Consider the following 14,854-nt stretch of genomic DNA (forward strand, 5'->3'; position numbering starts at 1 on the left):
TTTATCCGGAATTTGAGGAAGCTTCGAAACCCGTGCAGGAAGAAATTGCTAATTTTTTTTTTTTTATGTACAAAATGCAGTAAACAAGTTGTTTTGTATTGCAGAAAAGGACGTCAAAAACAGGTGGCGGTCAGTAACAGACCGCTACATGAAGGCCCTGCAGGGGAAAAGCGGCTCCTCGCCCCCCAAACGTAAAGTTCCTTATGCGGATCTGCCGGGGTTCATTGGCACTAGCCAGACTTTACGGGGGTAATTTTATAATAATTTTTTATTAATTATTTTTTTTAAATGTATATTTTTAATAACATGCATTCTTTTTACTACTTTTCACAGTACGGAAGGAAATATTGGTGCCGCTAGTCAAGCTCAGGGTGAGGAAGAGGATGTCACAATGGATGTTGCAGCAGGCCAGGATTCAGATGACATCTTCCTGACATCCTCTCCAGATCCTGCCGCTGCTCTGCCGCTGCTGCTTCGACTTCTGCCACTGCTGCTTTTTCCGCTGCTGGTACAGCTGCTGTCATTGCGTCAGGGGCCACAGTGATGGGCACTGGTACTGCACGTTCTGTGGCACAAAAAAGGACCCTAATAAAAGGCAAAGCAAAAAAACAGAAAGGCCAAGAGGGTGTGAGCAACATTCAAGCTCTCACGACTCACACCCTGAGTCTTCTAGACAGGGCCAACCGTGAGGACGAGTTAGACCATTTCGGGTCAATGATTGCAGGTCGGCTCCGGCAATGCCGCAGGACAGGCAGGCCATTTACTTGGCAGCGGGCACATCGATGCTCATTGCTCTGGAGAGCCCATTGCCTGTGGCCCCTGCACAGAGCATAATAAATGGTGTGTATAATTTATTGCTTCCAACTGGACAACCACCATCAGCTGGAGCACCGCAGCGACATCCCCAAGTAGCAGCCTATCGGCCAGAAGGTGGTGAGGTGTCTGACTTCTATGGCAACCCGCTACCCCCTGGAAGTGATGTGCAGCGTGCTGGCCCCTACCCAAATGTCAGTTATTCACAGGACATGTTCCCCGGTTATGGGTATGACCCGAAATACCATTAATTTCATTAAAATGGTATTCCACCTGTCAGCAGTTTTGGCCCATAAAATATACGGCCAGCACCTGTAGGTCTTTATATCCACCATTTTGGAATGTTGTAAAGACTGCATGAAAAAACACCTTTTATTATAGTCACCTACGCCAGGCTCCAGGCAGATGTGTGTCAAAGTTCTTGATCCGACGCCTCCTCTCTGCTTGTCATGTCCATCCTCCTTCATGTGGATGATGCTCCTCTGTGCTGAGGAGGGTCGAAAATGCGCCAGCTTTGAGTGCCATACAAGAAGCAGCATCCACATGAAGAAGGACACGCACTGCGAGGCTGGAGGAGGTGTCAGACCAAGACCGGCAACACTCATCAAACTGGATTATGGCGTAGATGATTATAATAAAAGGTGTTTAGTTTTATATCCTATAGACAGTAGACAGAAAGTGCCTACAGGTGCTGGCCATACTTTATATGGACCAAAACTGTTGACAGGTTGCAAAAAAGTTTTTTTTCCTGTTTGGAAAAATTAAGTGTGTTGTATGACAATGTTTGTCAGTAGTAGTTTAGGAATAATTGGGCTCAGGTTTAATGACAATGTTTGTCATTATTTATTTTCCAGTTATTTGTTCTAAAATAAAATTATATTTACACATTTGTGTTGATTTTTCAGAAAGAAATAAAAAGGGTCTATACATGGCATGTATTCTCCAATTAAAGAGATATTTGGGTCCCAACTATAGCTATTTCATCCTGTATGTGCTTGGTTGGTGGTACAAAACAAAACAAAACTAAAAAAATGAGTGGGCCCCAGACCTGCGCTGACCTCAGTGCAGATCAGGGGACCGCTCGCAGCAGCGAGTAAATTACTCTGTTCTCGAACGTCTGTAGTCACCTCTAACTAGGTGATTGGAATTTTTTTAATGTTTTTTTTTGTCATTTTCACACAGTTAAGAAAAAACGGGATGAATTCTACTCTCAAAATTGTCCCTTGCTAGTGCTGCTCACAGCGCAACAGCACAAGCAAGGGACGATGGTGAGTGATTCCTTCAGCACCCAGTATTTGGGAAGAGCGCTATTGTTCCGCAGATTCCCAGGCACCGGTGTCGCACATGTATGCAAAACAGTTCCACACGAACACGGACATCTAAGGTACGTTTTTTTTGCAGTACCTGAAATATCAGGACGTTTGAAACATCGTTTACTGGGGCCTATCCCGCACTGCAATCTTGTGATCACTACTTCTGATGAGCATAATCAGAGGTAACGGTCACAATGTAAGTGTATGATAGCCACGTTCTACCCTTGTTGTGGCTGTCATAGACTTACATACAGCTGTGAGTTGTCGATTGACCAGAAAACCATGGAGAAGGCGATAATTCAATAACTGATGGCGACTGTATTGAAAATCAAACAAATTTAGGTTTATTATGGAAAAAGAACAATTTAAAAAAAAAATATTATTAGAAAGAAGAAACACTTTTCTTGATTATCTTCTTTTTTTCATTGGTGATCAGAAATATGGAAAGTAAAATAAGATGATTAGAAACGCAACAAAAAAAGGAATACAACACAACATTATTACAGTAAGGCCACGGCCCCATTATCAGTATTTGATAAGTATTCGGTCAGTATTTCTCCTCAGGAAAAAAACAGGAGTGGGTGATAAATGCAGAATTGGTGACTTGTTTCTATTATACCTTTTCTCTGATTGTTCTTCACCTGGTTTTGGCTTCCACTCCTGAGAAAAAATAGTGACCGAATACTGATAGTGGGGCCGTGGCCTAAAAGCAAATGTATATTACCTATTTTTTTATTTAAAAATCACAAAACAAAACACATGAAATGACTGATAAAGCCATCAGATGCAGATAATGGCTGCAGTTAAATGCTGCTGACAAACTGTGACAGTGGGATTTAACATGTGGCGGCTGGAAGCGCATTCTTGTAGACAAGCATTGGTGCATTCATGACGTGATGACGTGGCACCAATGCATTGCCATAACAGTATTGGCATCATATGACGACCCCTGTTGCTGTCATGAACACCCTCCTCTGAACAGCGTCCCATGTCCGCTATTCAAAGGAGATGCTCGTTTCTGTTGTTCACAACAGAGCTTTTGCCACATTTAAAAAAAATCACTGCATTGAAAAAATACCTGATCAGCCAAAGAAAAAAAAAAGTATAAAAGGTAGCGATTTTTTTATTTTTTTAATTTTTACTTACCGCAAGGTGATGAGCAGTCTTTCCTCGGCAGAGATGCCCCTTCTCATTACGGTGTTGCTGTAGTCCAGATAGAATATTCAGCAGCCGGTCAAACGCATGGATGGGAATGCGACAAAATTGCAGAAATCTGGTAAAAAAAACAATAAAACATTAGGTACACACGGATGACAATATGCTTTTTTTTTCCAATAATAACTTACCTCCTTAGATCTTGATATAGCACATAGAATTGCCCCTTGTCACATCTCTTCTGCACTATAGGGTGTACCCAGAGTTTTTTCGGTCTTCTTCTTCTAGACAGCTCCTATGGAACTATAATTGGTTAATGCACACCACAGAAAAAAATAAAATGAAATGTACATTCTACCTACATTTATTCTACCTGCTCGCTGCGTAGACGCAGGATATTTAGCACACTAATAGCAGGTTCATATACGGCCTGCAGAGACGCAGGGGCTGCTCTTCTTCATTTGGCATTGTGATTTGCAAAATGCAGAATGGAAAAAAGGGGTTGGACAAGGAAATGACATCAGAACATTTTTTTTTCAACTCTCTTTATTAGCTCCCAACCACATACATTTCTGGACCAAAAGCTCTTCAAAATCCGCATCAAAAACCCGTGAAAACCACGTCAAAACCGTTTTTTCCACAGTGTTTTTCCTGCCAAGGAGATGTAGAAATGCTCAGGAAATTTCTGCTTCAAATCCTGATCATGTGCACATAGCCTTAGTACGTTATCCTGAATAAAATGCAATTCAGTTTAATTTTTTTAAATATATTTTTATATATTTCATGTCAGAAATAGGTTAATATTTAAAATTGAACAGATGTATTTTTATGCCTTAGGGAGATTCCTGAGTTTTGCATCGAAACGCGTTTCAGTTTTATCCCAATAAAGCATCAAGTTCTATGTACTCAACTTACTAACAATAGTTTAATCCTCCAGATGAACACCACATTCGGACGGCCATTGTAGTTGATGTTGGTTGCACCTGCGTATCTCTTCAGTCTGAGATTGGAGAACATTTCTGGTGTAATTAACACCAATTGCCAGGCAGGCTTTGCCATGCCCCTACCCTAGCTTTGCCCACTTTAGCAAAGATGGCCGGGACTAACATAAAACACCAAAAGTCGCAAAATCTTTGTACAACTTCAAGAATTTCGGCGTAAGCATCTTGATGAATTTAGCCCTTAGTCTCTCATTGGTCAAAATAGTGTACACTTTTTTTTTGTGCATGACACGAGACTGGACTCTCCTTGGTCAAAATAATACAGCATAGTTTTAGCGCAGGTCAGGAGACTTAAGCTTGCATTTATTAAGAATTGTGATTCATGCACTAGTCTTAATGAGGGGTGTGCAGGAATAAGATGCAGCAAACTGATGAATTTGGCGCATCTTATCAGTGGTGAGCGCCTTCATGTACCTCATCAGAAAAGATACCCCATTGAAAGACTGAAGTAACACTTCTGGGAGAAGTAAAGCAAGTATTTTTGAAGAACTTGACAGGTGAGCATAGCTATGCCCCTTCCCGCCCCAACTCCTCCCTAGCTCTGTGCACTTTTGACTTTGCAGTAAGTAATAAAAATGCCTTAAAACATTCTCTCTCTCTCATTATTCTGGCATTTGGCAAATATTAAAAATTATGGTAATCCTAATTCACCTAAAACGGGAAAGGTTTATTCTGATTTCATGTCAGATATTGAGAAAAACATGCATATGTGCCTTTTTATATAGTGTATGTAAACTTCTGGTTTCAACTGTATATATTATAATTACATCTTTATTGTATTGTTGGCCACATTGGGATTCACTCAGTGAATACAACAATGGCTAAATACTTTTAAAGATCAGTGCTGCTATACTGTATTTTAACAGTAATGAATGATGAATTATTAATAAATGCAGGCAAATATAATAATTCTTTTTGTTACTGTTAATATTCAATAATTAAATTATTGTTTCCTGTTGCTATAATTACTGAATACATTAATATAGGTAACGCAAATATAAACTATGTTAAGGTATGAGTACGTACAGGCATAGACTGGCCCACCAGGGGAGCCGGTGAATCCCTTGGTGGGCCGTGCAGCCCAGCCGGTACTGATGGAATCAGGCTTGCAATAGCACAACTATGCCCTTTGGATTCACAGTAGCATACTCTATCTTTTCCCTGCTGCGCTAGTGCTAAGTATTGGAGGTTGTCAATCTGGCCTACTCCCATTAGTGCACTGCGATCGTGATGGGGTACCATGACACTGCCATGTTTCTGTGAAGCTCAGTCAAAGGCAGCTCTTCTTAGGAGAACCACAATTTTGCTATATACTGCAATGTTGTAGTAAAAAACAATTAAATAAAATTAAAAAATAAAATGTTTGAAAAACTTTATATAAAAGAATATATGAAATTTTAAATCATCTCCTTTCAAAATGAAGAAATTAAAAAAATGAACAAATTTGGTATCGTGTGCAAAAACGTCTATCAAAATGTAAAATTATTATTATATTATTTCAATTAATTATTAATTATTATTAATTATTTAAGATATACAACCCCTCCTCCCCCCAAAAAACATTGTTACACCAGAATTGCCTTTTTTTTAGCAATTGCACTCCCCCAAAACGTTCATAAGAAAGTGATAAAATGTGATATGCCAAAATAGTATCAATAAAAATATCAGCTCAGGGCACACAGAAAAACACAGCTCCATCGCTGGAAAAAATGACGACACAAACAAAAAAAAGTATGTATTTTTTTACAAATTTCAGAATTTTTTTTCTTACTGTAATCGAACTGACATCGATCGAGAAATGCTGCCAATTCTTTTTTTTCCATACATTGAATGCCGTAAAACCCAACCCAAAAAACTATTGCATTTTTTATGCAATTTGAACACTCTTGGATTTTTTGTCCCCATTGTTTAGTACATTATAAAGTAAAATGAATGGCAAGGTTCAAAACTACAACTTGACTCACAATAAACAAGCCCTTCTATGGCTATGTAGACAGAAAAATAAAAAAAAAGTTTTGGCTCTTGGAAGAAGAGGAGAAAAAATAAGAGCGTAAAAATGAAAAATTCCCTGGTCATTAACCCCTTCACGACATTTGCAGTATATATATGTCATGGCCGGGAAGGACTTCCCAAGCAATACAGTATATATACGTCATGCCGATCCCCTGTGCTCACCGCCGGATATCAGCTGATTGTGACAGCTGACACCCGAAACTCAGTGCCAAGAGCGGTGCCCGGAACCAACATCCGGGTCACCAGAGCTAGCAAATTTGCTACATCATGCGCAGAGCATGATGTAGCAAGTTTGTGTGTCAGTGCAGCACTGACAGTTTATAAGGCATAGGAATGCTCCTGCATCCCTATGCTTTATAAGCAATCAGGCTAAAAAAAGTGAAAGCCCCATAGTGGGACAAAGTAAAAAAGTAAAAAAAAAATTGGAAAAATATCAACAACAAAAAAAATCACAAAATAATAATAATAATAAAAAATATATATATTGGACAAGTAAATAAATATTTTTATAAGAAAAACAAACAAAAAAAGTACACATATTTGGCATCGCTGTGTTCGGAACGACTTGACCTATAAAACTGTCCCACTAGTTAACCCCTTCAGTGAACACCGTAAAAAAATAAAATAAAAATCGAGGCAAAAAATGATGCTTTATCATCATATTGCCGAACGAAAAGTGGAATAAAAAGCGATCAAAAAGACGAATGTAAATAAATATGGTATCTCTGAAAACGTCACCTTGTCCCGCAAAAAACAAGCTGCTACACAGCTCCATCAACAGAAAAATAAAAAAGTTCTAGCTCTTAGAATAAAGCCATGCAAAAATAATTATTTTTTCTATAAAATAGCTTTTATTGTGTAAAAGCGCCAAAACATAAAAAATATATATAAATTGGGTATCGTAATCGCACCGAATCGAAGAATAAAGCTGCCTTATCAATTTTACCACACGTGGAACGACATAAAGAAAAAACAAAAAAACTATTTCTGAATTGCTGCTTTTTATTCTTTCTGCCTCCCAAAATCGGAATAGTAAGTGATCAAAAAATGTCATGTGCCCGAAAATGGTACCAATAAAAACATCACTGCACGAGGAATGGTGTAAAAATAACTAAAACCAATTGTTCACCTGCTGTTAATTTGTTCATTCTGCCTCCCAAAGATCGCAGTAAGGCTCGGTGCACATTTATCCTGCGCTCTACGCTGGGCACTTATACCAGGGTTTCTATGTAAATCTCTGAAATACGTGATTTAAACGGAACCCCCATTGGAAGATTCCCTATAATGAGGCAGATGGGGGTATTGTGGACGCTGTCTGGCCTATGATCCGGCAGTGTCTGTCTTTTTAGTTGAGCATAACAGTGCCATCGGCCACAGTTTTGTGCATTTCTGAAAAGGATAACACTGAACAGAGGCCAGATGGAGTCCAGAGTACATCTGTGCCTCATTATAGTGAATGGATCCTTCGGGGATTTCATCTGAATCACGTCACTCTGAGATTTAGATGGAAACCCCGATATAAGTGCTCAGTGTAGAGCGCCCGATAAATGTGATCCAAAATGTTATGTAAAATGTTCTTAACAAAAGCTTCAAATCAATCCACAAAAAAAGCAAGTCCCCACTCAGGTCCGTCATCTGTCAATGGAAATATAGAGGCTTCCATGTTACAGGTAGCACAAAGGCTCTGGAAAAGCACTAGGACTGCTCGCCCTCCAAAAGAAATTCAGCAAATTCTGCACTCCCAAATCCAAATGCTCCCCTCCCTTCTGAGCTCCAGTGTGTACCTAAACCGCAGTTAGCGTCCACATGTTTGGCAGTTCTGTAGCGATGAGAGCCCACCTAATTTACGGATGTGTGCCTCCACAAGCATGAGCAGGGCACAACGTACTGGTCACTACAATGTACTGGTCCCTACAATGTACTGGTCACCACAATGGCAGTTTGCAATTTTCACTCAGCAACATCCGCTGCTGCTTGTTTCTGGAAAAGACCCGTGGAATCAAAATCGTCACTACACCTGTAGATAAGTTCCCAAAGGAGTATAATTTCCAAAATGGCGTCACTTGGGGGGGAATCTGCTATTCTAGCACTTAGGGAATCTTTATATGGAGTCCGCATACTATTCTAGGAAAATGTGCACTCCAGGAGGCAAATAGTGCTCCATCCCTCCCGAGTCCTTCTCGCCGTGTGGCTAAGCAGTATTGTACAGCCACATATGTGGTATTTCTACATTCAGCAGAAATTGTGGGACACATTTTGGTGCCATTTTTACCCATTTCCCAGTGTGAACATGTGAAATCTGGGGCTAAAACAACATTTTGGTGGTAAAAATTGAATTATTTTTTTCTTCACTGCCCAATGGTATAAAATTCTGTGACCCACTTGTGGTGTCAATACGATCACAGCACCCATATATGAATTTATTGAGAGGTGTAGTTTGTAAAATGGTGTCTCTTATGGGGGTCTGCTGTTCTGGCACCTCAGGGGCTCTGCCAATGTGATATGGCACCCTCAAACCAATCCAGCAAAATCGGAACTCCAATATGGCGCTTCTTCACTTCTGAGCATTGCACTTTCCCTCAAAAGTAGTTTTCGACCACATATGCGGTATCGGCGTACACAGGAAAAATTGCACACATTTTGGGGTCCATTTTCTCTTGCTATCCTTGTGAAAATAAAAAAAAATTGGGGCTAAAACAACATATTTGTGGGAAAAATATGTTTTTTCATTTTTACAGATCCACATTGTAAAATTCTGTGAAGCTCCTGAGGATCAAGTGGCTCATCACACATCTAAGTAAATTCCTTGAGGGGTTAATTTTCCAATATGGGGTCTCTTGTGGGGATTTCCACTGTTTAGACACATCAGGGACTCTCCAAACATGATATGACACCCGCAGACCATTCCATCAAAATGTTCGTTCTAAAACGTTACTCCTTCCTTTCTGAGCTCTGCCGTGCACCCAAAAAATAGTTTTCCCCCACATATGGGGTATCTGTGTGCTCAGGAGAAATTGCATGACAACTTTAGGGATCCATTTTCTCCTGTTACCCTTGTGAAAATGCAAAATTTGGGGCTAAAAAAACATTTGTGGGAAAATGTGATTTTTTTCTATTTTCACAGCTCTACGTTATAAACTTCTGTGAAGCACCTGGGGGTTCAAGGTGTTCACCACACATCTAGATAAGTTCCATGAGGGGTCTATTTTCCAAAATGATGTCACTTGTGGAAGGTTTCCACTGTTTAGGCACATCAGAGGCTCTCCAAACGCGGCAAACATTGGTTTTGGCCCACATATGGGGTATCGGTGTGCTTAGGAAAAATTGCACAAACAATTTTGGGGTCTATTTTCTACTGTTACCCTTGTGAAAATTGAAAACTTTGGGGGTCTAAAGTAAAATTTTTGTGAAAAAAAGTCAAATGTTCATTTTTTCCTTCCACATTCCATTAATTCCTGTGAAGCACCTAAAGGGTTAATAACCTTCTTGAATGTGGTTTTGAGCACCTTGAGGGGTGCACTTTTGGTGTTACTTTTGGGTATTTTCTGTCATTTAAACCCCTGAAAGACACTTCAAATGTGATGTGGTCCCTAAAAAAAATAATTTTGTATATTTTGTTGGAAAAATGAGAAATGGCTGGTCAACTTTTAATCCTTCTAACTTCCTAACAAAAAAAATTGTGTTTCCAAAATTGTGCTGATGTAAAGTAGACATGTGGGAAATGTTATTTATGAACTATTTTGTGTGACATATCTCTCTGATTTAAGGGCATTAAAAACTGAAAGTTTGAAAATAGCAAAATTTTCAACATTTTCGACAAATTTCCATTTTTTTCACAAATAAACGCAAGTCATATCTAATACATTTTACCACTATCATGAAGTACAATATGCCACGAAAAAAGCAGTCTCAGAATCACTAGGATCCATTGAAGCGTTCCAGAGTTATTACCTCATAAAGTGACAGTGGTCAGAATTGTAAAATTTGTTCCAGTCGTGAAGGTGAAAACAGGCTTGGGGGTGAAGGGTTTAAAGGCAGACTGCTGTAGTCAATCTGGGGCCTCATTCAGTGACAAAATTGTCACCACTACAGCCACAGGTTGGCTGCAAACCTGACTATCTTTTTCTTCAGCTCTGGTAACTGCAAGTCCAAGCATTCACTGACATATACAGGTGCATCTCACTAAATTAGAATATCATCAAAAAGTTTAATTTTTTCAGTTCTTCAATACAAAAAGTGAAACTCATATTATATAGAGTCATTACAAACAGAGTGATCTATTTCAAGTGTTTATTTCTGTTAATGTTGATGATTATGGCTTACAGCCAATGAAAACACAAAAAACATTGTCTCAGTAAATTAGAATACTTTATAACAACAGCTTGAAAAATGTTTTTAAAATCCGAAATGTTGGCCCACTGAAATGTATGTTCAGTAAATGCACTCAATACTTGGTCAGGGCTCCTTTTGCATCAATTACTGCATCAATGCAGCGTGGCATGGAGGCGATCAGCCTGTGGCACTGCTGAGGTGTTATGGAAGCCCAGGTTGCTTTGATAGCAGCCTTCAGTTCATCTGCATTGTTGGGTCTGGTGTCTCTCATCTTCCTCTTGACAATACCCCACAGATTGTCTATGGGGTTAAGGTCAGGCGAGTTTGCTGGACAATCAAGCACAGTGATACTGTTGTTTGTAAACCAGGTATTGGTACTTTTGACAGTGTGGACAGGTGCCAAGTCCTGCTGGAGAATGAAATTTCCATCTCCAAAAAGCTTGTCAGCAGAGGGAAGCATGAAGTGCTCTAAAATTTCCTGGTAGACGGCTGCGCTGACTTTGGTCTTGATAAAACACAGTGGACCTACACCAGCAGATGACATGGCTCCCCAAACCATCACTGATTGTGGAAACTTCACACTAGACCTCAAGCAGCTTGGATTGTGGCCTCTCCACTCTTCCTCCAGACTCTGGGACCTTGATTTCCAAATGAAAATTGGAGCTCTGGGACCTTGTGAAGTGTGTCAATGACTGCCTTCTGGACATCTGTCAAGTCAGCAGTCTTCCCCATGATTGTGGATTCTACTGAAACAGACTAAGGGACCTTTTTAAACGCTTAGGAAGCCTTTTCAGGTGTTTTTGTTAATTATTTTAATTTACTGAGATAATGACTTTTGTGTTTTCATTGGCTGTAAGCCATAATCATTAACATTAACAGAAATAAACACTTGAAATAGATCACTCTGTTTGTAATGACTCTATATAATATATGAGTTTCACTTTTTGTATTGAAGAACTGAAATAAATTAACTTTTTGATGATATTCTAATTTTGTGAGATGCACCTGTACATACCTTCAGGACTTGCTGGGAGTTGTACCTTTTACCTCACCACAATCTACAATGCTATTATGGCGCAGTGAGGGTTTAGTTACCGGGGCTGTGCCTGCACAGTCAGCTGCAGGTGCTTTCACCTATAATGGCTATTTATCCTTTCAGATGCAATATTTTGTTATATGATTAAAAAAAACTAACACTGAAAACATTCTTACTTTTCTGCATTTTTTTTTATATCTGCCTAAAACTTTTACACAGTATAGTATATCACTGTATATGTGTATGAAAAAAATGTTGGCTGCCTGTAATTTTTGGATAAGCTGTCTGAAGAAAAAGCAAAACTAAAATGTTAGTATGAATAAAATGGCTTTATGTATTTTGAGACTTAATTTATAGTAATATTTCTTTAAGCCACTAGATGGCAGCATCAGCTGTAAGCATTTTACTGCACTCTTGCAAACTTGCAAAATTGCTAAACACCTGAAAGATGGCAAACTGTGTCCTATTCTGCCCTCCCGTATCCATTAACAGTCTCTAATATTTTATTAGCTTACAAAGCTCCATCATATTCCACAGCACTTTACAGACCTCATCATCACTGTACCACTGACGCTTACAATCTAAATTCCATATCATTATGTCTTTGGGAGAAAACCCACACAACACGGGGAGAACATACAAACTCCTTACAGATGTCCTTGGTGGATTTGAACTCAGGATCCCAGCGCTGCAAAACCACTGAGCCGCGTTGCCCAAAATATACAAACCGCTAAGGCTAGGTTCACATCACTCTGAGAGATTACTTTTACTAGGACTTTTGAAACAGTCTGCACAACAAATGCACCAAACATGTACAACTATATAAATATGTAGTAACTAGTGATGAGCGAGCATGCTCGCTACTGCTCTGTGCTTGCCCGAGCATCTCACTGCTCGAGATGCTCGGCGCTCGCCTAGTATTTCCGGGTTGCTCGGTTCCCCTCCCTGCATGTTTGGTGCTCTTTAGAGAGCCAATGAACATGCAGGGATTGCCTGTCATGCACTGTAATGCCGTAGCCATGTTGGTTGTGGGCATTACAGTGATTGGCTGGCCGCACAGCGTCATCAGGTCTATATCAGACCTGGCGCCGCCATGCTCGTCACAGTCACTCCGGATCAGACAGTGTAGGGAGAGCTGCTGCTGTGTCAGGGACAGATTTGATTGTGTATTAGGTAGTGTAGGGAGAAAAACCGTACATTACACATATCCATCTTAACAAACAGTCCTTCTGAGGACTAATCCATCTGCAGAGATACCAGGCAGGCAGGGTGTATAGGCAGGCGATGTATATAGCAGACTGCAGTGCACATAGCACAAGAAGCTCCATTCCAATTCTGCCTTCTGCTGCTGTAAGATATTTCTATACAAAGGCCCAGGTCTCAGGGGCCAGGAATACTTTTCTTTGGATCTTAATCCTCATTATTTGCTTAAAAAGCAATCCAGAGAACACCATTTTTTCTGCGCCATTTGCTTGTTGGCACTGCAGAATACCGCCAGGTCCTTTCCATATTAGAGCGCTAGAAATCCAGCTATTGAAAACTGTGTTTTCTCCGTCAAACGGATCACATATACGTTGTCAGAAAATACTGCCATTTCTGGCCTCCATTAAAAATTTCCTTTAGTGTGTCATTTCACCGTAGTTTGCTGTTCAAACTACTTACCTACAGGTCAGGTATTTAAAACTCTGTTTTCTCTATCACACGGATCACATATAAGTTCGCTCCAAACTCAGTCATTTGTAGTGAGCGTGGAAGATACTGTCCTCCATTTAAAATGGGCAAGGCACGTGGCAAGGGACGGGGAACTGGACGTGATGGTAATGGTGCATGCAGAGGCCGAGGACAAGGCCGTGGGCAAGCCGAAATTGTGCCACAGCAAACACCCACATCTTCTCGCCTGACGTTCCTGTCCCAATTTCTAGGGGACCGCAGCATACCACTATTGAACCCAGAGCAGTGTCAAAAGGTTGTTGGTTCGATGGTGGATAATGCTTCCAGTCACTTAGCCACCACCACCCTGTCTTCCACACGGTCAAGTCTCAGTAGTCGTGAGTCTGGACCGCATATTCCTCACCCTGATCCTCCTTCCTCCCACCATACCGAGTACCCAGAGACAACTGATCCCACACTTGGACACTCTGAAGAGCTGTTCACTTTTCCATTTATAGATTCGGGCCTCTCGCCCGGTCCACTTGAAGCGGGGCAAGAGGAGATCGCGTGTAGCGATGCCCAAATATTTGAGCAGCCACGGTTACACGAAGGCGACAGTGGGAAAGTGTCACAAGAGGTGGACGATGATGAGACACAATTGTCAGAAAGTCAGGAGGAGGACAAGAGTGCGGAAGTCGAAGACAAGGTGGTGGATGATATAGTAACTGACCCAACCTGGCAGGAGGACATGCAGAGCGAGGACAGCAGCACATAGGGGGAGGGAGGCAGAGCACCTCAACAGGCAGGAAGAAGCAGTGTGGTGGCCGCAGACAGAAGGCAGGCAACCGTTCCCCGTAACACCAACACGAAGGAAGTTGCCAGTACAACTGTTAGGTCTTCCCAAGTCTGGTTGTATTTTAAAGACTCTGCCGATAACCCCAGAAAGGCCATTTTCACCACCTGCCAGGCCAGCATCAGCAGGGGTGGAAAAATGACCAGCCTGACAACCAACAGCATGATCAAGCACATGGCAGCAAAGCACCCGACTTTGTGGACTGAACCTCAGGGTCCAGGAACAGTGTCTGCGGGTGTCACCACTACTTCTTCCGCTGTTGTGCATGCAAGCCAATCCCCTGTCCATGGTGCATGCGAAGATGCCTCCTGCCCTGCACCTGTCGTTGCACACTCTCAAGTAGCAGCATCAGGAAGCACGTCCATGTCCTTGTCCCAGCGCAATGTTCAGTTGTCCATACCCCAGTCCTTAGAACGCAAGCGCAAATATGCAGCCAACGCCCCACGGGCCACACTACTAAATTTTCACATTTCACGACTGCTTGCGCTTGAAATGTTGCCTTTTAGGCTCGTGGAGACGGAAGCATTCCGCAACCTGATGGTGGTGGCCGTCCCTCGGTACTCGGTCCCCAGCCGCCACTATTTCTCCCGGTGTGCCGTCCCCGCATTACACAAGCACGTGTCCCAAAACATTAGCCGTGCTCTCAACAACACAGTTACCGGTAAAGTCCACCTAACCACGGACACGT

General features: G+C 41.2%; 1 long non-coding RNA gene across 4 annotated transcripts in view; it reads right to left on the reverse strand.

Annotated features, from left to right (window-relative positions):
• Positions 1 to 250: 250 nt before the first annotated feature.
• LOC141264428 (uncharacterized) overlaps positions 251 to 14,854 on the reverse strand; it is a 65,824-nt gene continuing 51,220 nt past the window's right edge. The window contains exons 1-4 of one of the 4 annotated variants that reach the window (XR_012319938.1): positions 3,655 to 3,782; positions 3,473 to 3,576; positions 3,273 to 3,399; positions 251 to 565 (exon numbers count right to left, since the gene is read on the reverse strand). This is a non-coding gene — a long non-coding RNA (uncharacterized lncRNA). Of the gene's footprint in view, positions 586 to 3,272; positions 3,400 to 3,472; positions 3,585 to 3,654; positions 3,783 to 14,854 lie in introns of those variants that run through there. The other 3 variants (XR_012319935.1, XR_012319937.1, XR_012319936.1) reach the window with 3 other exon arrangements.

The sequence above is a fragment of the Phyllobates terribilis genome, unplaced genomic scaffold (genome assembly GCF_046119375.1).
Source record: "Phyllobates terribilis strain yellow unplaced genomic scaffold, ASM4611937v1 Scaffold_4__5_contigs__length_816908805, whole genome shotgun sequence".
NCBI classification, from domain to species: domain Eukaryota; kingdom Metazoa; phylum Chordata; class Amphibia; order Anura; family Dendrobatidae; genus Phyllobates; species Phyllobates terribilis.